This window comes from Nomascus leucogenys, chromosome 16 (assembly GCF_006542625.1).
Source record: "Nomascus leucogenys isolate Asia chromosome 16, Asia_NLE_v1, whole genome shotgun sequence".
Classification (NCBI taxonomy): Eukaryota; Metazoa; Chordata; class Mammalia; order Primates; family Hylobatidae; genus Nomascus; species Nomascus leucogenys.
Genome location: NC_044396.1, coordinates 38809307 through 38836895, shown reverse-complemented (window position 1 = coordinate 38836895; position 27589 = coordinate 38809307). Strand labels below are relative to the sequence as shown.

The 27589-nt window shown below is 36.8% G+C and overlaps 1 protein-coding gene and 1 pseudogene across 4 annotated transcripts in view; both read right to left on the bottom strand.

The window, feature by feature from the left end:
- Positions 1-27589, bottom strand: part of SNTG1 (syntrophin gamma 1) — an 858007-nt gene that overhangs the window by 763225 nt on the left and 67193 nt on the right. The window lies entirely within an intron of this gene.
- LOC115830662 lies at positions 22998-27321 on the bottom strand (annotated as a pseudogene). The gene has a single exon (XR_004026209.1). The product of XR_004026209.1 is annotated as an uncharacterized LOC115830662 (transcript).

Sequence of the window (27589 nt, the reverse complement as noted above, 5' to 3'; positions counted from 1 at the left end):
TGGTCCTATATCTGAAGAAGGAGGAAAACATTTGGAGTTGGGCCTTTTAAAAAATACTCACTTTGTGATATATCACCTTCCTGCAACATCTTAATCTCATCATTTCAATTTACCTTTGTTTCTTCATAGTTTCTAGAGATTCAGTAATAAGACTTTTAAATATCATGAAATATGTCTAGTGTTGGTGGTGCTAAGTGCATGACAAGCCTGATTAGATGAGGTGCCGCTCAGAAACAGCGCTAGTCTACAAGCCCCAAAACCTCCTTCCCAGCCTGATTCGTCAGCTTTACTGTCTGGGTCACCTTCCACAAGCACTTACTTTCTCTAAGCTTATTGTTCTTATCTACAAAACATAGCTCAGTTCCCCGTCTTCTTCCCAAGAAGGTTGTATAAATCAAATACACTAATATTTGTGGAATTACTTTACAAACCATAGGTTTTGCTGCAAACTCGCTGTTTAACCTTGAACAAGCTATGAGGTCTCTGGGTATGACATGGCACACTTTAGCAGAGTGCCACTTCCTGGTTCTCAGAGGGAAGTTATTGGTGCACTTCACCAAGCAGTAACGAATTCACAGAAGTTTAGAACTGCAAGATAACTTAATGCTTTAATTTCACAACAATATACGATTTGGTGTATACAGAGGAGTTGAAAATCCACGAAACTCTGAAAGTTGTTGGTGCCTCCGTAGTCCCAATGAGCCTGAAGTACGAGTCATGTAAGACAATAGATGATGGGTGTTCTCTCCTTGACCGAACTCTAGCCAGGCTCCTCTGGGCCCTCTTTTGACTAGGCCTCACTCTTGTCCTATAAAGACTTTGGTAAACACTAATATAGTTTCTAGCAGTTCAAGGCCACCTTCCTAGGCTCAACCTAAGCCCCCTTAAAGTGCCGTCCTGAGAAAATTCAAGGCTGCCCGAAGAGTTTACTGTTTGTTTCAGCCGACACCTGAAGACAGGATCCTCATCTCTCAGTCTCTGTGGGAGGGTGGGAACCCAACTTCAACAAGCACCAATTAAAAAACCCAGATAGGTTTCACACAGACCAAACCCTCATTTCTGCTTTCTGTAATTTTCCATTTCTCTGAATACTAAGCCCCTGCACACCCACTCCCCACTCACTTGTTCTTCTTGTGTAACACACAGTCATGTCTGCACAAGTTACAGTTGAGTTCAGCTCACGCTGGACTCTTTTCCCTACTGCAGTGGCATATGACTGACTAAAATCTGTCCTTACCATGTCAACTACTGTCCTGCTTTGTTTATCTTTAACATAAGTTTCTGGAAAGCAAATTGAAGGCAAAAGAAAGGCTTTGACAACTGTATCTCTTGGCAAATGTGCTTTAACGTTTTCAAAGGGCCAAGAGTTCAGATATGGTGAAACAGTTTCACTTGTTCTCCTAAAATAAACAAATTTGTCCGCTACTGACAGGAAGGATAACGTCTTGTCCAGATCTACAGGACTCTAGCAAGAATAGAAGGAAGTACATTAAGTAACTAGCAGGGAGCAGTTATTTCTGACTATATTTGTAAAGCACAAATACATTTCTCATACATTTATGTGGCATTTAGGGGCACGAGAGCATAAAAGCTTCAATTATTGCAGCCAAGGAGACTATTTTATATTGCTTATGAGAAGTAGCATAGAGTCTGTGATATTTGCACTACAGGCAAGTTTTCTTAAGTCAGGTTATGCACTGAAGTTTAATTCTTTTCACAAAAATGTAAGTCTTTAAACACCCTTTACATTGCACAAAGAATCTGATAGGGGAGTAGAGAAGGAGAAAAACATAACTAAAGCGCAACACGAAAAAAAATAAGACCCATTCTAGAACAACTTGGAGGAGCAGCAGTTTGCAAAGTGCACACAGGCACTTCTAGCATTCTGTGATTTTAAAACTCGGAGGAATAGAGCTTGATAGATTTTTAGAAATGTACCAGGTGATACTTCTGCTTAAAATCTGAACTGGAATAATGTCAGTCAGAAAGAGATGGAAATGTCTTTGCTATGGATATTAAAAGCCTGGAAGTAAGCAATGAATCATTTGAACACAATGACAAGGGGGAAAAACAGAAGCAGATCATATTGCAGGAACTTGCAGTATGAAAAGATGACATCTGGACCAGTGTGGCACAGTGCCAGTTATCATGGTCAGCACTAAGTGAAAAACAAAAGTTAAATGAATGAACAGACTTTCTCTTGGCCTTACCAAACTGATGATTTATTTCTCTTGTAGTGAAGAAGGATTGCAAGTCAATACCAGATACAATTATTCAATTCAACAATATGTATTAGGCCAGGAACTGATCGAGGCCCTAGGAATACAACAGGAAACAAAATAGAGGGGACAAAAATTCATTCAAGTTCCTAAAAAGAGGTTCCATTCTAGTGGGCAGAGGCAAATGAAGTTAGGTGAAATATTTAGTGTAATTATTATACCAGCTAATGTCAAGTACCACAGAGGAAAATAAAGCAGAAGGTGGAAATAGGAAGCACTGGCTCGGTGGGAGAGCCGAGCCCCAGATTCAGGAAATGGGCAAAAAGCCCTGGCAGTGAAGGTGACATCGGAGCTAAGCCCCAGGAAGAAATGGGGAGAGCCATGCAGACACTGGAGGAAGCGTGTTCTGGCACATGGAACCACAGGTGCAAAGCGCTGTATAAAGAGGCCCATGGAGGCCTAGCGAATGTTCAAAAAGAATAGGGATGAATGGTCAGACTCATCATAGGCCATGGAGAGTGAGATGGAAGTCACTGAGAGATACCCATCAGACTTGAATTGACTTTATTATAACAAGATCACTGTGGCTGTTGTGTCAAGAATAGACTGGAGGAGAGTGAATAATGACAGATGAGGAAACACTCTGCTTCCAGGCAGAAGACCGTACTCACCCAGGCTGCTCAGAGATTGCAGCAGACAGGCCGTGAGACAATGAGCTACACTCTTAATGATGTAAATGTAGAGGGAGAAAAGGAGAAGACAAATTTTGACTGCAGCAACTGTGAAACTGGGCACCATTAAAGAAAAGTGGAAAAGTTTGAGAGGAAAAATCAAGCATTAGGTTTGGACATCTTAACTTCTATATTCTTTTTAGACATCTGAGGATCTACGTTGAACTGCATTTACAGTCACGTACCCCACAATGATGATTCGGTTAAAGAAACACCATATATGAAAGCAGTTCTGTAAGATTATAAAGGAGTTGAACACTTCCATTTGCCTGGTGACATAGTAGCCATCACAGTGTCAAGCAATGCATTACACAAGTGAATGCCAACAAACCCACTGTGTTGCCAGTCTATAAAAGTCTGCACACACAGTTATCCGGTACATAATACTGGATAATGATAATAAATGACTATAGTACTGGTTTATACATTTACTATACTATAATTTTTATCATTATCTATCATTATTACTTCTACATATAAAAAAATAGTTAACTAAAAAATGGCCCCAGTTGGGTCCTTCAGGAGGTATCCAGATGAAGACATCATTATCACAGGAGATGACAGCTCCATGCCTGTTATTGCCCCTGAAGACCTTCCAAGGAGACAAGATGTGGAAGCAGAAGACAGTGACGTTGATCATCCTGACCCTATGTAGGCCTACGATACTGTGTGTGTGTGTGTGTGTGTGTGTGTGTGTGTGTGTGTCTTAATTTTTAACAAAATACTTAAGTAGTAAATAAAAAAATTAAAAATAAAACATATAGTAAAGATATTACAAAATATTTTGTACAGTTTTATAATGTGTTAGTGTGTTAAGCTTTGTTATTACAGAGTCAAAAAGTTAAAAAGATAAAGTTTATAAAGTAAAAATGTTACAGCAGGCTAAGGTTTATTATTGAAGAAAGAAAAGCATGTTTTATAAACTTAGTCTAGCCTAGCTGTCCAGTGTTTATAAAGTCTACAACAGTGTATAGTAAGTAAAGTCATAGGCCTTCACATTCAGTCACCACTCACTCACTCACTTACCCAGAGCCACGGCCAGTCCTGCAAGTTCCATTTATGGTAAGTGCCCAATAGAAGCATACCATTATTGATCTTATGTACTGTATTTTTGCTGTACTTTACCTATATTATGCGTGTGTATGTTTATGTATGTGTAGATACACAAATGCTTACCATGGTGTTACAATTGCCAAGGACAGAAACATGCTGTATGGGTTTGTAGCCTAGGAGCAATAGGCTATACCATATAGACCAGGTATGCAGTAGGCTCTACCATCTCAATTTGTGTAAGTATCCTCTATTATGTTCACATGACAAAATTGCCTAACAACACATTTCTCAGAAAGTATTCCCATCATTTAGTGACAAGTGACTGTGTATGCATCTAGACTTCAGGCGGGAAGTCTTGGTTGACTATGGAAATTTTATTCTTAGCATAATCTCTAAAGGCATGAAACTAGATGAAACAATAGATTTATAATGACTGAGACACTACAAGATCTCAAGATAAAGATGCTACAAAAACAATAATAACAAAAAATGTCTAAGAAAGAGTAACTTGTGAGATTGTAGGAAAACCAGGACACATATTTTTTCTGGAAGTCAAGTGATAAAATATTCCTAGGGTATAGGCATGATCAGTTGTGACAAATACACTCATTGCTAATCCACTAGGTCTCACTAAGATGAGTGGTTATTGTTTTAGCAACATAAGGCTTGGTGGTAACCTTAAAAATTTTCAGTGATCCAGGAGGGAGAACTATGACTTGAAGGAACTCATAGTGAAATAAAGGAGGGAAGGATTTAGATACAGGAAGTACGTGACTCCATTGAGTTAAGGGAGCAGAGAAATAAGGTGGTAATAACAGAAAATTAATTTTTAGCTTTTTTGATTGAAAAAATAACAATATGTTTATATACTTATGGGAATAATCTATTAAGGCATGGGGACTAAGGATATAATAGAAAAAGGAAAGAATTTATGGAAAACGATGCTCTTGAATAGGCCGGAGGAAATAGGGTGAGATACAAAAGTGGATGGTGCGGCTTTGGATAGACCCATGGCAATTGTATGCATATAATTATTACGATAAAATGTGTACTATTCTGATTCCACAGTGTTCATTTAGACAGAGAACAGCTTCGTGGAGTCATATAGTTGCCTCGTTTAGGTAAATCCAGCTTAAATTTTACATTCTCAAAGGACAAAGTAAGTAAGTAGCTCACAGAAGGCTCCCATTTAAAAAGCTAATTATATTCTAGGTGTGCCACTCATTACACAGACATTGGATAAATTAAGTCTATTAAATAGCATAAAACAAGTTCAAATCTTCTTACTATTGGACCTCAAGATTCTTATTTAAGTTATGAAGTGATTTGGCTATGCAATTATAATTATTCCAGGATTGCCACAATCTAAAAACTATGTAATATGAGCTTCTATGTTGGAATTTATATCAGAAAGCAGGAAACTTTCTTAGTTCCTTGTTAATATGAAGGTCCCAGATATTAAAAATTCAAGGTCTGCAAAATGATAATTATTAGAAAAATAACACTTTTGATGGGACAAAGTAGTGAAAAGTGTTGGTATATCTATCTAGATAATTGCCAGACAATCTAGACACTGTAAGTAAACATTTCGACTGGCAATTGGTCATTTATTCAAATAAAATTTATTTTAATGTTTAGTATTTTAAGAAGTCCTTTTACATAGTATATCCTGTATTTTAAGCTTGTCCTTATTCCAAGCTTTATGGTGACAAAATATTTCTCTCCAAGATGCAATATGAGGCTTTTGGATAAAATTAGAACTGAAGGAAAAGGAGAAGGCAAGGACATGAAGAATAAAGTGCTCTTTCTTTAAAGAACGTTTCAACAAACATTGTGGAGGAAAAAAAAAAGCTTCTTACTGTTTCTTCTTTAATTTTTTACCTTGATACACTTGCTGAATAATAATGAGTGGTACAATCCTTATTTCCAAGAATTGTAATGCAAGTTATTTGGTAATTTGGCCTTTTCTCCTCTCTTACAAAAATCATGTCATCTAAGAAGAAAACAAGCAGTATTATTAGTTAAACCTTCTATCTTATTTAGCTTTTTATATAAATCTGAGAAAATGGAAGGATAAAGTTTTCTAAAATGGCAATAAAAAAGACAAATCAAAAGAATCATTTTTAATAATAAAAGTAAATAACATATATTTTCTAGTTTACAGTTACTAATTTCTAAGGTTTCATCTTTTCTGTAAAATTGAAAGTTCTACTTGCAGTTTTTCCTTCTGGTTCTACTCCCTGGCTATCAGCATGAAGTTACAGATTCATTAAAACATACCCAGTTTTTATGTTTAAAGATATGGATGCATAGGCATCAAATAAGAAAAAACTTTAGGGCATAAGAGTATCTTGGTGATCAACTAATACAAAGCTGAATAAATGGTATGTATGTGACAGAGAATAATGAGGGTTTATTGACAACGCAATGAGCCCTACCTGAGCATAAGGCATGGAGGGTGAGCCGCACAGACACCACAGAGGGTGTGCTTCTCTATAGCTGACTTCTCATTCTCTCTCTATTGAGCAGAGATGCCAATGCCCACTCTGTCAATATCCTGCACATTTTCACTGCAGTATTCTTCTTTTACACTGACCTGCTACTTTGTGTGTGGGGGGACCTCACCTGAATAAATCTGACTTCTCTGCCAGCTCTGCAAAAACCCTGAACTGCTGAATGCTATTGGAGGAAAATTAAACAAATGCACACATCAGTGCTACCATTGTCTTGCGGATGCCAAACTCCACTGGGTTCTTAGCTCTTCCCACTAATCCTTCTATGTCAGTACTCTCTCCAGTTCTCAGTTCCCCAAGAATGGAGAAAAATTTCTCCGTTCTTCTCAAACATAACCTTCTGGCCACCTGATTTATTTTCAGCAAATAGCCTTATTTTGTATTTTTCTTTTAAAAAGCCACCTAAAGGGACTGTAAACTCGTTCAACCATTGTGGGAGATAGTGTGGCGATTCCTCAGGGATCTAGAACTAGAAATACCATTTGGCCCAGCCATCCCATTACTGGGTATATACCCAAAGGATTATAAATCATGCTGCTATAAAGACGCATGCACACGTATGTTTATTGTGGCACTATTCACAATAGCAAAGACTTGGAACCAACCCAAATGTCCATCAATGATAGACTGGATTAAGAAAACGTGGCACATATACACCATGGAATACTATGCAGCCATAAAAAATGTTGAGTTCATGCCCTTTGTAGGGACATGGATGTAGCTGGAAACCATCATTCTCAGCAAACTATCGCAAGGACAAAAAACCAAACACCACATGTTCTCACTCATAGGTGGGAATTGAATAATGAGAACACTTGGACACAGGAAGGGGAACATCACACACCAGGGCCCGTTGTGGGTTGGGGGAAGTGGGAGGGATAGCATTAGGAGATATATCTAATGTAAATGATGAGTTAATGGGTGCAGCACACCAACATGGCACATATATACGCACGTAACAAGCCTGCACGTTGTGCACATGTACCCTAGAGCTTAAAGCATAACAAAAAAAATTTAAAAATAAATAAATAAATAAAGCAAAATTCGCAAAACTAAGAAGAGATATAGACAAATGCAGCAAATGAATAATACAAGGGGATCTTCTCAATTTTATAAAGGTTATCTATTGGAAACCTACAGTTAATATAACACTAAGGCCGGGCGCAGTGGCTCACGCCTGTAATCCCAGCACTTTGGGAGGCCGAGGCAGGTGGATCACCTGAGGTCGGGAGTTCGAGACCGGCCTGACCATCATGGAGAAACCCTGTCTCTATTAAAAATACAAAATTAGCTGGGCATGGTGGCGCATGCCTGTAATCCCAGCTACTCGAGAGACTGAGGCAGGAGAATTGCTTGAACCTGGGAGGCAGAGGTAGCGGTGAGCCGAGATTGCGCCATTGCACTACAGCCTGGGCAACAAGAGCGAAACTCCGTCTCAAATAATAATAATAATCATCATCATCATCATCATCATCACACTAATGGTGAAAGTTTGAATGCATTTTCTTTAAGAGGAAAAAAAAAGCAAGAATTTTTTTTTTCAATTTTATACTAGAGATTTTAGCTAGTGCAATATGGAAACAAATATGGGGGAAAAAAAGCAACACACCCTTTATTTGCAGATGGTGTGATTGTGTATATAGGAAGTCTGAATAAATATATGTATTATCTGAAAAAAAAAAGCCACCTAAAAATAACATCAACATTAATCTAAACTCCCGCAAATATTCCTATAGCTGCAACTGTCCTTTCTTTTATTCATTTTCTGTTTCATACTCCATTGAGTGGCCTTGCCAATCTTAATGTTGAACTCTTCACCAGAGTTCAGGATCTTATTCACTCCAGAATTTTTGAAACCTCTGTTCACTGATTATTTCTTCTTCTCTTATTTCATTATTATCTTCATTTCCATTAGTCTTTCACAATCTCTCGATTCTCACATGTTAAAAGAAAAAGCCAAGTTCACATCATCTTACCATTGGACCTCAACATTCTTATTTAAATTATGAGGTGATTTGGCTATGCAATTACTACACTTTTTCCTAGCACTTACATTCTATTAATTATAAGACCCATGAAGGCATTGAAATAATAAAGTGTCCTTTACTACATTTTAAGATCTGGGATGATTCTAAATGAAATGAAAAAGTAGCCATTATCTCTAATTCCCTACCTTTGAGGTACCCTTTAGCCCATCCAGTGTCTTATTATGTTCCTGACTTTTCCTCCATAAAACAATTGTCATTTTTCATCTCATTATTTGAGGATGTTTCTTAGATTCAGAGAAAAAAAATAAGTTGCTATAGTCAAAGTGAAGGGATTATATTACATAATGTTTAACAGTTCTTTTAGCCATGAATCCATGTTTCTTGGGTTACTACAATTCAGCACATAGCTCTTTATAAAGTTCCATTATAAGAATAATGATCTTGGCCAGGCATGGTGGCTCACTCCTATAATCCCAACACTTTGGGAGGCTGAGGTGGGTGGATCACCTGAGGTCAAGAGTTTGAGACCAGCCTGGCCAAAATGGTGAAACCCCCTTTCTACTAAAAATACCAAAAAAAATTAGCCGGGCGTGGTCGTGGGCGCCTGTAGTCCCAGCTACTCGGAGAGGCTGAGGCAGGAGAATGACGGAAACCTGGGAGGTGGAGCTTGCAGTGAGCCGAGATTGCACCACTGCACTCCAGCCTGGGCGACAAAGCGAGACTCCGTCTCAAAAAAAAAAAAAAAAAAAATAGCCCGGCATGGTGGCAGGCACCTGTAATTCCAGCTACTGTGGAGGCTGAGACTGGAGAATCACTTGAACCCAGGGGGCAGAGGTTGCAGTGAGCCGAGATTGGGCCATTGCACTCTAGCCTGGGTGACAGAGTGAGACTCCATTTCAACAAAAAAAAAAAAAAAGAAGAAGAAAAAGTATAATAATCTTGAATATTATACCCAATATCATGTGGATAATAGGAAAGAAGAATTTATTTTTTCATGTCTCAGTTATACTAAGACAAAGCATATTATAATATATGAAATAAGTTTTATAGGTATATCCATATACTTGTATGTACACATATACACCCATCACAATTTAAAAACACTGAAAAGGCATGTAGTAAAATTCAATAAACTACAGACTATATAATGGATATCCTGAGTGACTAGAAGGTTAAAGGTAGAGGGTAGAAAGGATTTGAGAGGAAGAGAAGTTTCCCCACATGTTTACATGCATAAGAATTCAAAGGTATTTTCAACAGGAATATAATGGTTCTAATGTTTCATTCATTCAATAATCAACACCTCTCTTCAACATAAAACTCAGAGAATACAATAACTTGGGACCAACCCAAAATCCCATCAATGATAGACTGCATAAAGAAAATGTGGCACATATACATGGTGGAATACTATGCAGCCATAAAAGAGAATGAGTTCATGTCTTTTGCAGGGACATGGATGAAGCTGGAAGCCATCATTCTTGGCATACTAACACAGGAACAGAAAACCAAACACTGTATGTTCTCACTCATAAGTGGGAGTTGAAAAATGAGAACACATGGACACAGGGAGGGGAATATCACACACACTGGACCTGTCAGGGTGTGGGAGGGAAGGGGAGGAGAGCATTAGTACAAATATCTAATTTGTGTGAGGTTTAAAACCTAGATGATGGGTTGATAAGTGCAGCAAACCACCATGGCACATGTATACCTATGTAACAAATCTGCACTTTCTGCACATATATCCCAGAACTTAAAGTGAAATAAAAATAAAACCACAATGACAAAAAAAAAACTCAGAAAAATTTACAACAGAGGAAGAAAAATTTTTAAATAAAAGATGTTACTGAAAAAAAAGAAATAAATAGAGTGTGTGTCAAAGAATCATACTTAGAGAACCTTGTAAAGTGCCCCCCTCCCGCTTTGGCCCCGACCCCACTCTGGGCTTTGCCCGTGCCAGTACTCGCATGCATGTGGAGGGAAAAATAATCCCAGAGAAAAGTCTTATTCCCACCTTTTCGGTGAAAAAAACCCTTATGTATCATCCTCCTTGATCTTCTTAAAGATATGATAATTTTAAGTATACACATAAGCATGCATGCAATGACTAGTGTTTTTTTCCACAAAAAAAAGCTTTAAAACACGTAAATGGTATTTATGAATTACATATTTCTGCAGAAATAATACTTTGCTTTCAACTTTCCACTATCTATATGTATTTAATCTCTAGCCAAAAAGGTGAGCAAATGCCAAATCGAAATATAATTATCGCTAGTGGCATTCTAATAAAGGTGATTTTAGTATGTGTGAGCACTTTACTAACAATAAACTTTCAGCATTATATTTTGAACTATGTCTATAAGTTAATACCTAAAGCAATACATAAAACATAACTGTTCTCAAGAGGTCCATTACTAAATAAAACCCACTTTCACCCATACAGCAATGGCAAAGCATTTAATCAGGACAAGCATACTACTTAGAATTCCCCCTTTCTGCTGATGGTAGGCACTATCATGAAAGGCAATTTAAGTTTCTTCCAACACTACCCATTTGTCAATGCAGATGTGTGGGAGTTTGTTTCCAGGTAACAAGGTTGCTGAGGCTCCCTGTGTGCACTTAAGGCTTATACCCACTAAGATTTAGTTAACTATGAAGTGTCTCGAATAATAGAAAAGTTAACTTGCTTCAAATCAAGTGTGCAAATTTCTGTTGAAAATCCTATGTAATAAAACAATAGTTTTCAAACTATATTTGAAATAAAAAATCTTCCCCAAATTTAAGAAATACATCAAATCCTAATATGTAAAATGGACTCCTAATATGCAAAATTGCCTAGTTAGTACCCAGTGGTGGACCTGCTACAAATGGAGGTATAGTTAGTCCCTGTAGACCTTGCTTATTCGCAACTCTTACTTTTTTCTCCCACACACCTTGACCTATTATACAACATGGTACCATTTCTGAATATTTTTTATCTTCTTACATTCTTATTCTGAAAACTATTACAATACAAGAATGTAATTTGGAAAGTCTCTTTCTATTTACAAATCTACATTACATAGCTCCAAGAATATGGGTCAGATACATATAAGTTTCCGGTGTGTTCCAGTTCTGTCCCACAAAGGAAGTCATGTTGTAAGGGAGGCGTGGAAACAGTACAGTATAATGAGAGCTCAGGAGGAGAAATCATTAAGAATTCTCCTTTAAGACATTATTTTTTAACAGCTTTAATGGGATAGAATTTATACACCATAATATTCACCAATTTAAATGCCACAATTCATTGGTTTGTATTATTTACACAGTTGTGGAAAGATCGCAACTATCTAATTTTAGAACACACCATCATACCAAAGAGAAGTACTCGCAAGCATTCATACCCCATTCTTCTCTACCCCATATGCTGGCAACCACGAACCTATTTTCTGTCTCTATGGATTTGCCTATTCTGGACATTATATATAAATGGAATCACAACATATGTGCTCTTTTGTAACTGGATTATTTCAATAGCATAATGTTTTCAAAGCTCATCTCAGTTATACAGCATGTATCATTACTTTCTTCTTTCTTATTCTTATTTTTATTTCTTATTATTATTCTCAAATATTCTTCCATTATAGAGATGTACCATATTTTGTTTATCCTTTATCAGTTGATGGATATTTAGGTTATTTTCACCCTTTGGCTATTATGAATAATACTGTACATGTTTTTGTGTGGATATGTTATTATTTCTCTTAGGTATAACCCTAGGAGTAGAATTCCTAGTTTGTGTGGTAACAGTTTGACAGTTTAATGAATGGCCAGAGTGTTTTCACAGATGGCTGCACCATTTTACAATCCCACCAGCCTTGCATTGGGGCTCCAATTTTTTCAGATCCCCATCAACACTTTCTATTACCTTTCTTTCTGATCACAGGCATCCTAGTGTATATGAAATGCCATTTAATTGTGTGGTTTTGATTTGCAACTGGTAGGTAGAAAAAGATGTTGATCATCTTTTTCATGTGTTTATTGTTGATTTGCATACCTCCTATGGAGGAGAGCCTGTTCAGACTCTTTGTCCATTTTAAGTTAAATTATTGTCTTTTTATTATTGAGTTGTAAAAGTTCTTCATGTATTCTGTATACAAGTCCATCATCAGATATATAATTTGCCAACACTTTTTCCAGTTTTCTAGGCTGCACTTTGATTCTCTTAATGGTGTCTTTTGAAGAATGCAAGATTTTTATTTTGATAAGTTCAATTTGTCCATTTTTTCTATTGTCCATATCTAAGAAGTCTTCCTATAACACACCATCATGAAGACTTCCTTCTATGTTTTCTTCTAAGAATAATATTTGTAGTTTCAGGCCTTATTTATGCTTATGATCCATTTTGAGTTATGTTTGTGTTTTATGTGGGGAAGGAGTTAAACTTAATCATTTTCCATGTGTCTTGGCACTGCTTGTTTACAAGATACTTCTTTCTCCATTAAAATGCCTGTGCACAAGTTGAAAATAGATTTACCATAAATATAGATGTTTATTTATGGAATCTCAAGTCTATTCCATTAACATCTATGTCTATCATTATGCCAATATTACACCATCTTGATTTTTGTAGTTTTGTAACACATTATGTGTTTTATGTAGTTTCATAATACATATATACATGAAGTAAGAAATTGTGAGGCCACTAACATTGTTCTTTTAGGGGATTTTTTTGGTTATTCTGGGTCCATTGCATTTCGTATGAATGTTCGAATCACGTTGTCAATTTCTGCAAAATTGTATAGGTAACCAAGCTGGAATCTAATAAAGATTGTATAAAATCTTTTGATCAATATGGGACGTGTTGCCATCCAATTATTTACAGTTTCAGTCTTACATTCCCTTTGTTGGTGTTGTAATTGTTTTTCTTATTTTCATTTTCAGATTGTTCATTATAGTATATAGAAATATAATTTACTGAATTCATTTATAAGTTTTAATACATTTTGGTGAATTTATGATTTTCTATGTACAAGATCATATGATTTCTAGATAGAGACAGTTGTATTTCTTTCTTTCATTTCTTTTTCTTCCCCTTAATTACCCTTGCTAGAACTTCTAATAATGTTGCATAGAAGTGGCAAGAGCACAGATCCTTGTTTTGTTCTTGATCTTATAGGAAAGATATTCTGTTTTACACAATAAGTTATGTTAGCTACAGGTTTTTCATGGATACCTTTTATCAAATTGAGAAAGTTTACTTTTATTTTTAATTTATGTAGTGTTTCTACCATGAAAGGATGTTGACTTTTGTGATATGCTTTTCTTTTATATTACTTTCATATTACTATAATTACACAGATTTTCTCTATCATAGATTTATTAGTATTTAACCAAGGAATTTTGTGTCTATATTTCTAGAGCCAGGGGTATGTAGTTTTCTTCTAATGTTTTTGCCTGGTTTTTGGCATCAGGGTAACACTGGCCTCATAATATATGTTGGGAAGTGTTTCATCTTACTTTGTTTTCAGAAAGATTTTTGCTGAAGATTATATTAACTATTGCATGTTTGGTAAAATTCACCAGAAAGGAAAGGTATAGTAAAACCTGGAATTTAATTTGTTGGAAGTTTTCAAAATAATAATTCAATCTGTTAACTGATTATATATCTATTCAGATTTTCTATTTTGAGTCAATTTCTATAGTTTATATCATTTTTAAGAGTTAATTCATTGCACTTAAGTTATTGAATTTATTTGTATACAGTTTTTCAGAGTACTAATTTATCATTCTCTTTTATTTTGTAAGGTCATTATTAAGATCTTTCTTTCATTCTTGATTTTAGTAATTTGAATCTTCACTCTTTTAAATGGTCACTCCAGCTAATAGTTTGTCAATTTTAGAAAATGATTTCAGAGAACCAACTTTTGGTTTCCCCAATTTTCTATATCTTCTACTTCACATGTTTTAAAATTTATTTTTAGTGATTATGGATACATAATAGTTATATATATTTATAGGGTACAGGTGATGTTTTCACATAGGCACACTCTCTATAATGATCAAATTAGGGTAATTGTATCCATCACCTCAAGAATTTATTACTTTTTTGTGTTAGAAACATTCCAATAACTCTTTCAGTTGTATTTAAATATACAGTAAATTACTGTTACTAGATTTTTTTCTTTCATCTTTTTTATTCCTTCTTTCTGTTTATTTTGCTGTTTTTTCATTTTTTAATGAAAAAGACTAGGTTACTAATTTGAAATCTTCTTTAAATATAGGCATATAATCTATAATATTATCTCTATGTACTGCTTAAGTTCTATGCATTAATAAGCTTTTGTGTGTTGTGACTTCATTTTCATTTATGTCAAAGTATTTTGTACAAAGCATTCTCATTATTCATACATTGGTTATTCTCTAAAGTTCTATTAAATTTTCTTTGTTTCTTTTTCTCTGTTCTTCAGATTGCATTATCTCTAGCAACATACATTCAAAATTTCTGACTATTTATTCTGCCAGCCTTAATTTACTGATGAATTCATGTAGTATATTTTTCATTTCAATTATTGATTGTACTTTTTAACTCCAAAATTTTCATTTGATTCTTTTCAAAATAATTTTATCTATTTACCTATATTGCCTACCTGATGAGACATTGTCATCCTACACTTCTTTACTCTGTGTATCATTTGCACTAATTCTTCTAACATATTGATAATAGCTGCTTTGAAGTCTTCTGCTAAATCTGACATCTAGAAGTTACTGTAACTTGGTTTATTTCATATGTATGGGACACAGTTTCTGTTTCTGTTTTTGTGTCCTAATTTTTTTGTTGAAAACTGAACATTTTGGATAATATATTGTAACAACTCTGAATGCCCATTTTTATCCCCATTATCCCAAGGCATTTTGTTGTTTTGTGTCTGTTTCTCTAGCTACTTGGTTAGATTATTTCACTGGAGTCTCTTTTCCTGCCATGTACAGTCTCCGGTGTCACTCCCCACAAGTCCCAGCCTTGAGCCTGTGTATAGTCATCCTGGGATATCAATGGTTTTAATAGAGCTCTTTTGACTCTTTCTCTCCGTCATTGCTAATATTAGGTTGGTGCAAAGGTAATTGCAGTTTTTGCCATTAAAAGTAGTGGCATAACCTTTAATAAAAGGTTAATTTAACTTTGGGAGGCCGAGGTGGGCGGATCACGAGATCAGGAGATAGAGACCATCCTGGCTAACATGGTGAAACCCCGGCTCTACCAAAATTACAAAAAATTAGCTAGGCATGGTGGCAGGCGCCTCAGCTACTCAGGGCGCCTCAGCTACTCAGGAGGCTGAGGCAGGAGAATGATGTAAACCCGGGAGGCAGAGGTTGCAGTGAGCCGAGATCACGCCACTGCACTCCAGCCTGGGCGGCAGTGCCAGACTCTGTCTCAAAAAAAAAAAAAAAAGTTAATTTAATTAAAGGAAAAAACCGCAATGACTTTTGCACCAACCTAATATAGCCAGCTGTTAGCGTCCACCAATTTCAGGATAATTTCACCACTATATTCAAAAATGCTCTGGACATAAATTTTTCCACCATCTGATCCAATTAAATTTGGACCCTATTTCAAGAATAGATTTTGGAAACAGATTTTGAGGTTGTTGTGATCCCAAGAAGACTCTTTTCAGGTGTATCTTATCTTGCAGTATGCCTTTGAGATAATTTCCAGAGACTTTAAATAATTATTTTCTTTTGTTTTATAATTTTAATTTTTATGGTTGTTTCACATTGCCATTCTGGAAATTATTCTTCTAACTCATTCTTATTCTTGTATGTTTTATTTATACTCTTAATTTTTCAGGCATCCTATGATTTTATATTTGACACTCTTATATATATTGTTTTCACTACATATTCACCATCTGCTTAGATACGACTCCTCCTCCTGGGGTCCAATATGACACTTCAACTTAATTGGAAGTATCTCCTCATGGAAACCAACATGCTATTCAAACTCAGAATTTCCAAAATGTAATTTGTCATTCTTTTCCAAACATAACCTACTTTTCATTTCCCAACATAAGATAAGGGCAAATGGAATTCCTCATTCTAGTTAGAAATTTTGGGATACTCTTGCATTTTAATCTCAACATCTATTACAGAAGACTTTTCTTCTCCATACCCAGATATTTATTTATATTTACGTATTTATTTATTTGTTTATCCATTTTGAGACAGGGGCTCACTCTGACGCCCAGGTGGAATGCAGTGTCACAATCACAGCCTTGAATTCCTGGGTTCATGTGACCCTCCCACCTCTGCCTCCCGAGCAGCTGAGACTACAGGCATGCACTGCAACACCTGGCTATTTTTTTTTTTTTTTGTACTTTTTGTAGAGATGAGGTCTTATGTTATTGCCCAGGCTGGTCTCCAACTCCTGAGCTCAAGCAATCTGCCCTCCTTGGCCTCCAAAAGTGCTGGGATTACAGGCATGAACCACATTGCAGGCATGAACCACATTGCAGGCATGAACCACATTGCAGGCATGAACCACTCCAAAAGTGCTGGGATTACAGGCATGGCCACTCAGATGTTTATTATTTAATCTGGGCTATACTGAGCATCATGTACAAATATTCTGATAAAAGTGGCTACACAAGAAATTGGAAAAGTCATTAATATTGCACAATCCCAATGATTTGCTTGATGTGATACCTCCAGCTTAACCACAATTGACTTAATCAATAATTAGAATCTTACTCCAATTCAGGCCAGTCATATGAGAGGGGGTCATAATGAGTGCTCCACCTACACTGTAGAACACTCTTCATTATCTGAAGAACAGTGACCCAATTAAATCCTTTATCAGGAAAGTGGAAGTAAAATATATACAGTTCTGCTTGACACCAGAAATTCAGATTATTGCAGTTTTTCTGCTGATCTGAGCAAATTTTTTCCCTTTTTTATTTTATACATTACACTAATGCCAGAAATTTACCTTGATAGTTCTGATCAGCACAACTTTTGCTTTGAAACTTCTTAGGATGTTTTATAATAGAACTAATACTAAAATATTGTTCACTTCAATAAATTCAAATGAACCTAATTCACTTATTTGTAAAACTCTAACACTTTTCTATAAAGTCTATCTCACACAGGTCTTTGTTACAAAAAGAAATTATTTGGATTTTTAATAAATAGACTTCTATGAAACTTTTGATACATGAAAAATATGTACTTATAAAATATAAAGGTCATATCAGGTTTACTAAGTCAAATAGAGATCATTATCATTATCATCATGGAATGAATGCCAAATAGGTGTCTATAAATATAACCAAAGTTTAAAAAACAATCACATGAAATTGGTATTACCTATCATGAGAGAATATGCCACCAAATAACTGAAGAAAAGCATCCCTTCTGCTGAGTTATTTGCAGTAGTGAATTTGATTATCAAAACTTCCATTGCCATTGTCTATGCACCTTATTTAACTATGTTTATTGTATGTTATATAATTTATATGAACTATTTTTAGTCATTAACCCCTCATACTGTAATGATAAAAAAATTTCTATTGTCATCTATAACTAAAAGCCTAATCTACATTAACAAAATGGTATCACTACTTAATATTGTTGATATCCTCTACAGAGATAATAAGAATTGTGATTTCAATATGATTTTAATAGATTTAAAACATTGTAGGCTGGGTGTGGTGGCTCATGCCTGTAATCCCAGCACTTAGGAGACCGAGACGGGCAAATCATTTTAGGTCAGGAGTTTGGGACCCGCCTGGCCAACATGGTGAAACTCCATCTCTCTTAAAAATAGCCAGGCATGGTGGTGCACACCTGTAGTCCCAGCTACAGAGGAGGCAGAGGTTGCAGTGAGTGGAGATTGTGCCACTACACTACAGCCTGGGCAACAGAGTGAGACCCTGTCTCAAAAAAAAATAAAAATAAAAATAAAATTGTAGTTGCTTCCACTTTTAAAACATGTTCAGTATATTTCAACCATCACTTTGTGCCTCTGAAACTTTCATTCTCAATTCATTATTATGACATTTTAGTACCTTAGGATTCTAATCCTGGCCACCAGAGGGAAAGCTGATTAATAAGAATTCAACCAAAAACAACTTTCAGACAATTTTCCTTCCGGAAATTGGTAAGGCAGAGGTAAGAAAACATACTCCAACAGAAGAAAAGATTGCTTTATGATACAGATGCTTACAATTTTAAGATTATAGAGGCAACTTACTTTCCATGACACACCTCCAGCCAAACATTTTTAATGCTATTGTTGGGGAATGTGCCATCTCATTAATGAAATCAGCCATTGTAAGAGTTCCTTAAACTATACTTAGCATGCTGATTCTCTTCCTACTATAAAGTATCGATTCTTCAATTTACTTTTCATGAAATGTAGTGATCTTATTTTTTAAATAAAATTTTAAAACAACATTTATTTTTTAAATAAGATTTTACAGCAAACATTACAAGTAATTGAACATATAAGTTATACATTTAGGTGTAAAACATTAAGGAAAATTTTATATCTCAAGTCATTCATTTGATATTGGAAATAATTATATTCGACCCTATCTAGGCCAGGCGCAGTGGCTCACGCCTATAATATCAGCACTTTGGGAGGCCGAGGTGGGCGGATTACCTGAGGTCAGGAGTTCGAGATCAGCCTGGGCAACATGGTGGTCTCTACTAAAAATACAAAATTAGCCGGGAGTGGTGACACATGCCTGTAATCCCAGCTACTAGGGAGGCTGAGGCAGGAGAATTGCTTGAACCTGGGAGGCAGAGGTTGCAGTGAGCCGAGATCATGCCATTGTGCTCCAGCCTGGGCAACAAGAGTAAATCTCCGTCTCACCAAAAAAAAAAAAAAAAAAAAAAAAAAAAATTTATATTTGACCCTATCCAATCCAAGAGAAAGATATTGTTTAGAAATAATAAAAACAAGAAATGCTCACAGCATGAACTATATTGCCAAATGTTTGAGCTTCATTCCAAATAGGATTTTTAATCTAATATTTGAATGATAAAATGTCACAAAAGAAAACTAGTATGATGGATAGTAAGAAATACAGTGGCTATAGAAGAGAACAAGGCAGAATTGTGCCTCAGAGTAATAAACTGAATTGGCACATCCATGAAAATTAAATCCTACCAAGGCCACAGGATAACAGTACCCCCCATTCATCTCACTGGGAATGAATTTTCTCATGTATAAAATGAAACGTAGTTTCAAAATTTCAGTAGAGCAACATTATCTTCTTACTTCAATTGGGGGCAAAAGAAGAATTCAATAACTATGATTATTCTATACCACTTTCCTGCAAACCTTTTAAAAGCATCAGGGCAGTGAAGTAGACAGCACCATCCCAGCCCTCTCTGGGGGCCTCTGTTGGTTGCTGTGACTGACAAGGGCCCATGTTGGCCCTCAGCTGGTAAATCAGGGCTATCCAGGGCAAGAGCAGTGAATTATTGGGTGTTTAGGCACCACACTCAGTGCCCTTATACATGTTATCTCATTTGGTTACTTAAGCTATGATCTCATAAATTTCTCAATAATATAAAGCAAATGAGATTATTTATGAAGTATTTAGAAATTCGAAAAACAAAACAAAAGGATTATTTAAATATGTAAAATTCACATTATTTATGTTTAAAGACTGAATTTGATATTCTTATTGAATGCAGTATGAATGATATATACATAAAGCACATTAAATGCACAATTTTATAAAGATGTTACCTGAATTTTGAAAAATGTGCAAATATTTTATTTTTGCTTCAAATTGTCTAAACTTTTACTTGATGAATAGGCAACTCGCTCTTTACAATGATTAGTCAGAAAGTTCCTATGTTAATGTTTTTCCTTTTTCAGCTATAGCTGAGTTTCAAATAATACAATTATGTATCAAAGACAAGTTGTCAGGCATCAAAATGATTGCATAACTATGGCATAACACTTGAGGTTTTATGGTCCATGAAATGACTGTGGTATAAATCCCCCTCTTCCCGAAGCATCCTTTGGGTAGCGATGAGAGGAAACTGCATTTATAAAGGTTCATTGGTATAACTTTAGAAAAGCACTGTAGCCTTTGAAAAACTGTATTAAAAGTACACACAGTGCATAATGTTTAATGCTTTTTAAAATCAATAACTTTACAACTCAATTGAATTGGATTACATCAATTTTACTGTAGTTCCCATCTTTCACGATTTAATACTAATTCTGAAGTATTCTGACATCTTCTATGCGTAATTGTAGGAAACACGGACGTAAGTGTTAATAGACAAATATCCACTTGATTAGTTTTCAAAAAATAAACTAGGAATGATCTAAACTAGACTAGGTTAAGCCATCTATTTTTTTGTAAAGGTAAATGCAAGTTAAGGTAGCATCCTTGGTCCTTGGTCAAGTAAATATAATTACACACACACACACACACACACATACACACACACACACACACACTGTTTTGGACTCAAACATTTTTTTTTTTTTGCTTCAGATTCCTGAGTAGCTGGGATTACAAACACGAGCCACAGCACCTGATGAATTTCATATTTATAAATCCACGCACTTTATGTATGTATACATGTATACATATATGTGATATTTTGCACTATATATATAATGAATATATATAGTTATAGATTCAAAATTAGAAAAGATTCAAAATCAGTTATCAGAATTTCTTTTGTATTTCCAGAGTTTAGAAATGTGTCTACCAAAGAGCAGATGGGCCCAAAATGCCAAAAACATTTACTAAAGAAGTCAAAGTCACCTGAACTCACAAAATATTTTGAGCTCTCAGAATGAAGGATTCAGATGCCAACTACCTGAGCAGTTGCATACCACTGAGACTTATAAATTTTTATGTGCCCATACATATTATAACTGAAGGATCTGACATACTCACTGAGTAATTCTCCAGGGCATAGATGTACGTTTTCTTTTTATAAGTGATTTCACGTGGAACTAGGAAAGCATCTTTAACTTAAAGGAGACATAAGAGTTTGATTGGATCAAGTCAATTTGAAAACCACGCTCATTTTTTTTCAAAGACTTTTTATTTTTAAAGCTATTGTTTTCTCTATAGATTTTATTGTCTATTAGTTATTTTTTTAACAAGGACCTGTGGTAAAAAATTAATAATATTCACATCCACAACAATAAAAGATAAAATTAAGGTAAAGATATTCTAAAGACATCATTTAACTTTTAAAGTACTTTTTATTTCACTACAAAGACTTTTTAGAAAGTCTACATACTCTGAAAGCCCAAAGAGGGCAAGGATTGTTTTGTGTGTAACATATTTAATTTTTTAATTGAAAGCAAAATATTTTACATTCCTTTGGGGAGGAACAGGAAAATATTTCATAAAAATTAAAAAATGCATAAAAGATATATTATTTCAACTATTACTGATCACCTGAAAATGATGAAATGATTCACTTTTATTCATTTACTATAACAAGATGTAATGATAGACATATTTGCTTTCCTAAAGTCACATTTCATAGTTGGTGGCAGACAAACAAGTAACCATAATACAGGATAGACTAAAACAAATTATGTTGGCCCATCTTTTTGCCCTACTCTAATCAATAATGCCCTTACAAACAATAGTGCACTACTCTAAATCTAAATGTCAGAGTCCAGATTCTTTATCATTTCAGTCTAGCCTGCCTCCAAGATAAAGGAAACAGTGACTTCCATGGTCTAGCAACCATGGGTAAAGTTTCTGAGCCTGAGGCCTTAGGAGACTGAGGCTCTGTATTTACAATTGCCTTTGTTGGTACCTCTAATTATGAGTCTTTTCCCAGGGGTCTCTGGTGCCAGTTTATTTTTTCCCATCTCTCCTTTTCTTCGTTTGCTATTAGGCTATTATTGCTAAGGTTACTTCAGGTACTATTGTTTGCTTCTGTTCTGTGATACTTCCCCTTTTAACTCACATGGCTTTCCTTCTCCCCAGATTAATACCCTGGACTGCCAGGAGATTCAATTCAATGTTTATCAGGAACCTAGTCTGCATAGATGTTAGACACTCATCTGCATCTATTATTTAGCTCCCTAAAGAGCTTCACTGGTCTTCACTCTCTTCTATGTGCATGGGGCTCAGAAGGGCACTTACAGAGAAGAGACTGATGTACGGGAATTCATTCCATTTTTATTGGAAAAACAGTTCTTGTCTAAAAAAAGATTGTTTTTAAGCAAGAGTGAGAAAAATATAAATAGAAATCATAAGAGTGTACAGTCTGTGAATGAACCCTTACCAAAAGTTAGCTTTAAGTGTCTAAAAGGTTTAAAAACACATTTCCCTAGATAATGCTCTTTACTTTTTCAGTAAAAACCCCAGAGCCACATCATCAAAAGTACCTGAAATTAAATTTTATTTCTACCACACTCAATTATAATGTATAATATAAAAGTACAATTTATTTTATTTTATTAAAAAAATTCAGGAACAGACTATTCTTGCGAGTGGAGTCGGCTGGGCAGCTGAGAGGCAGCAAAGCTGTGCCCCGGGAGCTCATGAGGCAAACATAATATTTTTTTTTTTGCAAAGGAGTCTACAGGAAGGGCTGTGAGGAGAAAGTAAAGCCGGAAGCCCTGGGGCAGGGATATGGAGGAACTCGTGCAGGCAGAAACTAGGGAGCAGGGCATTTTTGTGTACGTATAAGCGCATGTGCAAGCCAGGAGAGCTCAGGGCTCCGTCTGCTAGAGCTGAAGCTACCAGTTGATTTTCAGCGTGCTGAAGCAAGCAGAGAGGAGAATGGTTACTGGGCCAAACATCTGATTTCTTTACAACGTCAAGCAGGCTATAATAAAAATTGGAAGAGGTATCCAGAGTAATGCAATTCATAGAGAAAGAAAGTAGAATGATGGCTACCAGGAGCTGGGGGAGAACTGGGAATGAGGAGTTGATGTGTAATAGGTACGCTGTCTCAGTTTTGCAAGATCAAAGAGTTCTGGAGATGGTTTCACAACAATGTGGACATACCTGCTGTGTGTTTTTTCCTTGTCACTTGTTCTGTCCCTGCATTTCAAAGAGGCCGCTGCCTCCTTTTACCCTGACAATATGAGTGTGCCTGTCAAATACATTGAGCGAATACTGTGGTGTCTATATGGGTACAGTTACTGTTTTTCAACAGCAAGCTCTTTCACCAGGATAGAATTTTCCTCACAGAAATAATCTGAAGATATAAATAACCATGTGCATCTGCCTGGCTGCTTCCCTGCACACGCACGCACGCACAGCTGTGAACAGCGGACACATAAGCGACTCAGCAATCCTGGGCCGCGGGTCTCTCAGAACATTCAGCCAGTATACGTGGAGCAAGCTCCGAGGGCCGGCAGGGAGACGCCAGACAGGCCTGGTCCTGCCCGCAGAGAGCCTTCAGTCTGCAGAGACAGGCCTTTTAACCAAGATGCAATGGCCCTAGAGCGCCACGACAAGCTAGGTGTGAGAAGTCCCCAGTCAGACCAAGCCAAGAACCGGAGAATGAGGGAGCCCAAGGAGGTTGGTGTGCAGACAGGCAGAGGAAGGGGCGGGGTGAGGAGGACCGGGGGGAAGAGCAAAGGTTGGGCAGAAGGGGCAACAGATGAAAATGACCCCGACCCAAAGAAAATATTGTCATCAAAAGCACAGAACCTGACTTTGAGCCACACACTTTGGAGACAGGACATACAAAAGCTGTTTAGGTGCTGCTGGACAGACCCGCGCCTGCCGAAACGGCTGTAGGACAGTCTGGGCCCATCCGTGCTCTGGGCTCTAGTGGCGTGGGGCAGGTGGCGGTGCGGAGCCCATGCAGTTCCAGGCGGACACTCAGTCCCAGGTGCACTCCCCTCTGGCTGCACCGCCCCAAAGGCGTCTGCGTCTCTCCATTGTGAACTGCCTTGCTGCTGATTGCCAAGCCATAAGGGACAGTCCTTCCCCGCCTGTTAGTTACACTACCAAATTCGCTCATTCTTCTCCAAAATCTTAATAGAGTGAAGCCTTTTAATGTACTGAAATAGAATGATTTTCAGCTTGTCCAAGGAAGAATTCCTACATTACGGTGTCAATTCTCCCAAGCTTGTGATTTTACCCAAGTGTGGAAGAAGATTACCTTTACTCGTCCATATCTCCTATATTTTCTTCCTAACATAGTGGTTAGTGACACTGAAGTCTGGGGTCAGGCCGACCCAGGATTGAATCCCGAAGTCAGCTAATAATTGGAGGATATTTCGGATGTTACTCAACTTCTTAAACATCCATTTCCTCATTTCTAAAATGAACAGAAATATAGAACCTGCTACCTGGAGTTCAACATTAGATAATGGAGGAAAAGAAGTCAGTGCCCAACTCAGCTAAACTCTCAATAAAATGTCTGTTCTTCTTATTTTTATTACTATTTCATTCTAATTTAAGTGTTTTTAAATGATGTCCTCATACTTCTGGTAGACTATTAAATGAAACATGGACCTTTACAATAAAGACAACAATTTTAATTGTATGTTCAAAAAATCAACACAAGCCCATTTTTTCAGGTACAAAGACACTTCAGAGCCACTTCAGTGATCATCGCCATGAATGAAGGCCACCCATGCTATTTTAGATTGAGGCAGCCTGCACAACAGCAAGACACTTCTCTAAGTATATTCCTATCCAGTTTGTTCTGCCTTGGCTGCATTTTCATTTGTTTGCATTGCTTTCTTTTCTTCCTCTTTGGTCATTAATTAGCTCCTGACTAGCTCATTCCATTCTAGCCCTGTTCTCTTCTTCCCTCTCCTCTCCTCTTCGCCCTTTCTTCTGTCTCCTTCTGTCTCTCTCTCTCTCCCTCCCTTTCTCTCTCCCCGTCTCTCTATTTCAGTGCATTCTAGTCTAAGTTGGGGAACTAGTTGTTTCAAATCTCTTTCATATCCCAGCATCTCTTTACTGTAGAAAGGCAGAAAGGGCTTTGAAGAAAAGAGCTACCTGCATTTCAACATCCCAATGTCCATTACGTTGAGTGAACAGTTGTGAGCCGGGTTGGCAACAGGCCCCATGGGAAATATTTTGCAGGTATTCGCAAATGATCCTCCAGGCATCTGTATTATTATTATTTCCCCTTATGAAGATATGAAAACTGAGACTCCAAGGAATTCCCCCTGGTCACAAATCTAGTAAACAGCTTTCTTGGGAAGCCAACCGTCTAATACCCAAGCAGTGTTCATGGTGCCACATCTCCACTACAGAGGCTGCATGTCTTCTGACCTTCTAACTTTATCTTTGATCAGCCCTTGCTATGAAGCCTTCCCCTTTCCATCTTCTGCCTATGACAGGATCAACAATGGAAAAGAGGAATGAATGTAAGATAGGGTGAAAAGGGCATCTGGTCTTTTTTTTGTCTCCTTTGAGTAAAGATAAGTGAACACAAATAGGATCTTCCTCAGCATCTTTCCGCTCGGGGATCCTTGCCCAGGCCACATGCCTAGCCTCTTACCCTCATATGTTTCTGTTCGCTGCTCTGTTTTCCTACTTAACTTTTCTTTTGAAAATGTTCTGATTTTGGAAGATAAAAATAATGAATTCAGTATATAAAGATGAGATCTAACTAGTAAGAGCACTGGACTGGGTTTCAGAGATGGAGCTGATCTTGCACAGGTCTCTGGGATGGAGCACTCTCAAAACAACCTTTCATATCCTTCCTAGTTTCAAACAAAGCACTGCGTTCAAAGTGGGAATGAAAAAAAGCACAGTCTCTACATTTTCTTAATTGCTTTGCCTGATTTTGTTTTAATTTCTGAAAAAAAAAAGTCTAAATTATTTATGGGTCTAGCACAAGAAGTTAAATATGCTTTGCAGTCAAATGCCCATTTTTATCTATTGAGTCTGCTTTGGCTTGCTGAGAGGACTTGTCATTCATCCTTACTTCATCTTGCAGACACTTCTCTAAGCTCTCCACTTCCCACCCACCTTCCCTCTCAGACTGGTTGCTCTTCTCTTTGAATTGAGTTGCAATGACTGTGCCTTCCCACACCTCATTATTAAAACATGGAATCAAAGTCTAAAATACATCCATTTTTTTCTCACCAGCACTTCCTGCTGCAAAGTGTCAGCCTCTGCCCATGGTCACTGAGACAAGCCCACCTCCAGTCTCTGAGCTGCTTTCCTCTGTCTATGGTTCCTTTCTGCCCATAGTAGCCAGAATGATCTCTTCAAAACCAAAGAAAGCATGCCATTTAATCTTGCTTAAAATATGCTGGTGGCTTCCCATTGTACCCAGAATTTAAGCAAAATTTCTCTCTTTGGCTTTACAATATCCTGCATGATCAGGACTCAGAGCTCCCTTCTCTTGCTTCCTCTAACCTGTGGGCTCACTCCTACCTGGGCGCCTCCACTCTGCTGTTAACTCTTCTAATCCTGGTATGGTTGGTTTTGCTCTGTCAATTACATCTCAGTTTAAAATTCACTCCTCAGAGTAGGCTTCCCTGGACAAATTTAAGTCACTTTTCTTTTGGCATGACATTTAAATATTCTCTGCCAAACACTCAGGAACACTCCACAGGCTATTTCTGTTTCTTATTTCCTGTTCCTCCTATCCTCCCAAACGCAAACACTCCAATGAAAGTTTCATGAAACTAGGGAACTATCTGCTTATTCAGCCCCATAACCTGGCAGAAATCAGGCAATATGTACGTTTTTAGAAGAAATATAAAAATGCAAAAACACAGAGAATAAGTGGATGACTTGCCATCCAATCCTTTCTGTTTGTGTCTAAGGTGCTTAATATAATTTCATATAAATATCACTTTACAAAACAAAAAAAAACTTCTTTTCCAATTTCTTTCCATTTCCCACACAAATGTACACACACTGAGCCTTCATATCAGGCCTTGCTTTTCTCAAAAAATATATAGGATCTAATTACATGTATCACTGACTGCAAGGTACCTCTGGATGAACATTGCTTCTGGGGTAAATTGAGACATGAGTCTCGAAATTAGTAATGGTTGTCAAGAATGGTAGCAGGTTTTCTTTCCAATTCTTTCTCCATCCCAGTTTTTGAAATAAAAATAAGAATAACTAACTCAGGGAGCAAATGTAGTTTGTAAAACTAGCTGTTCA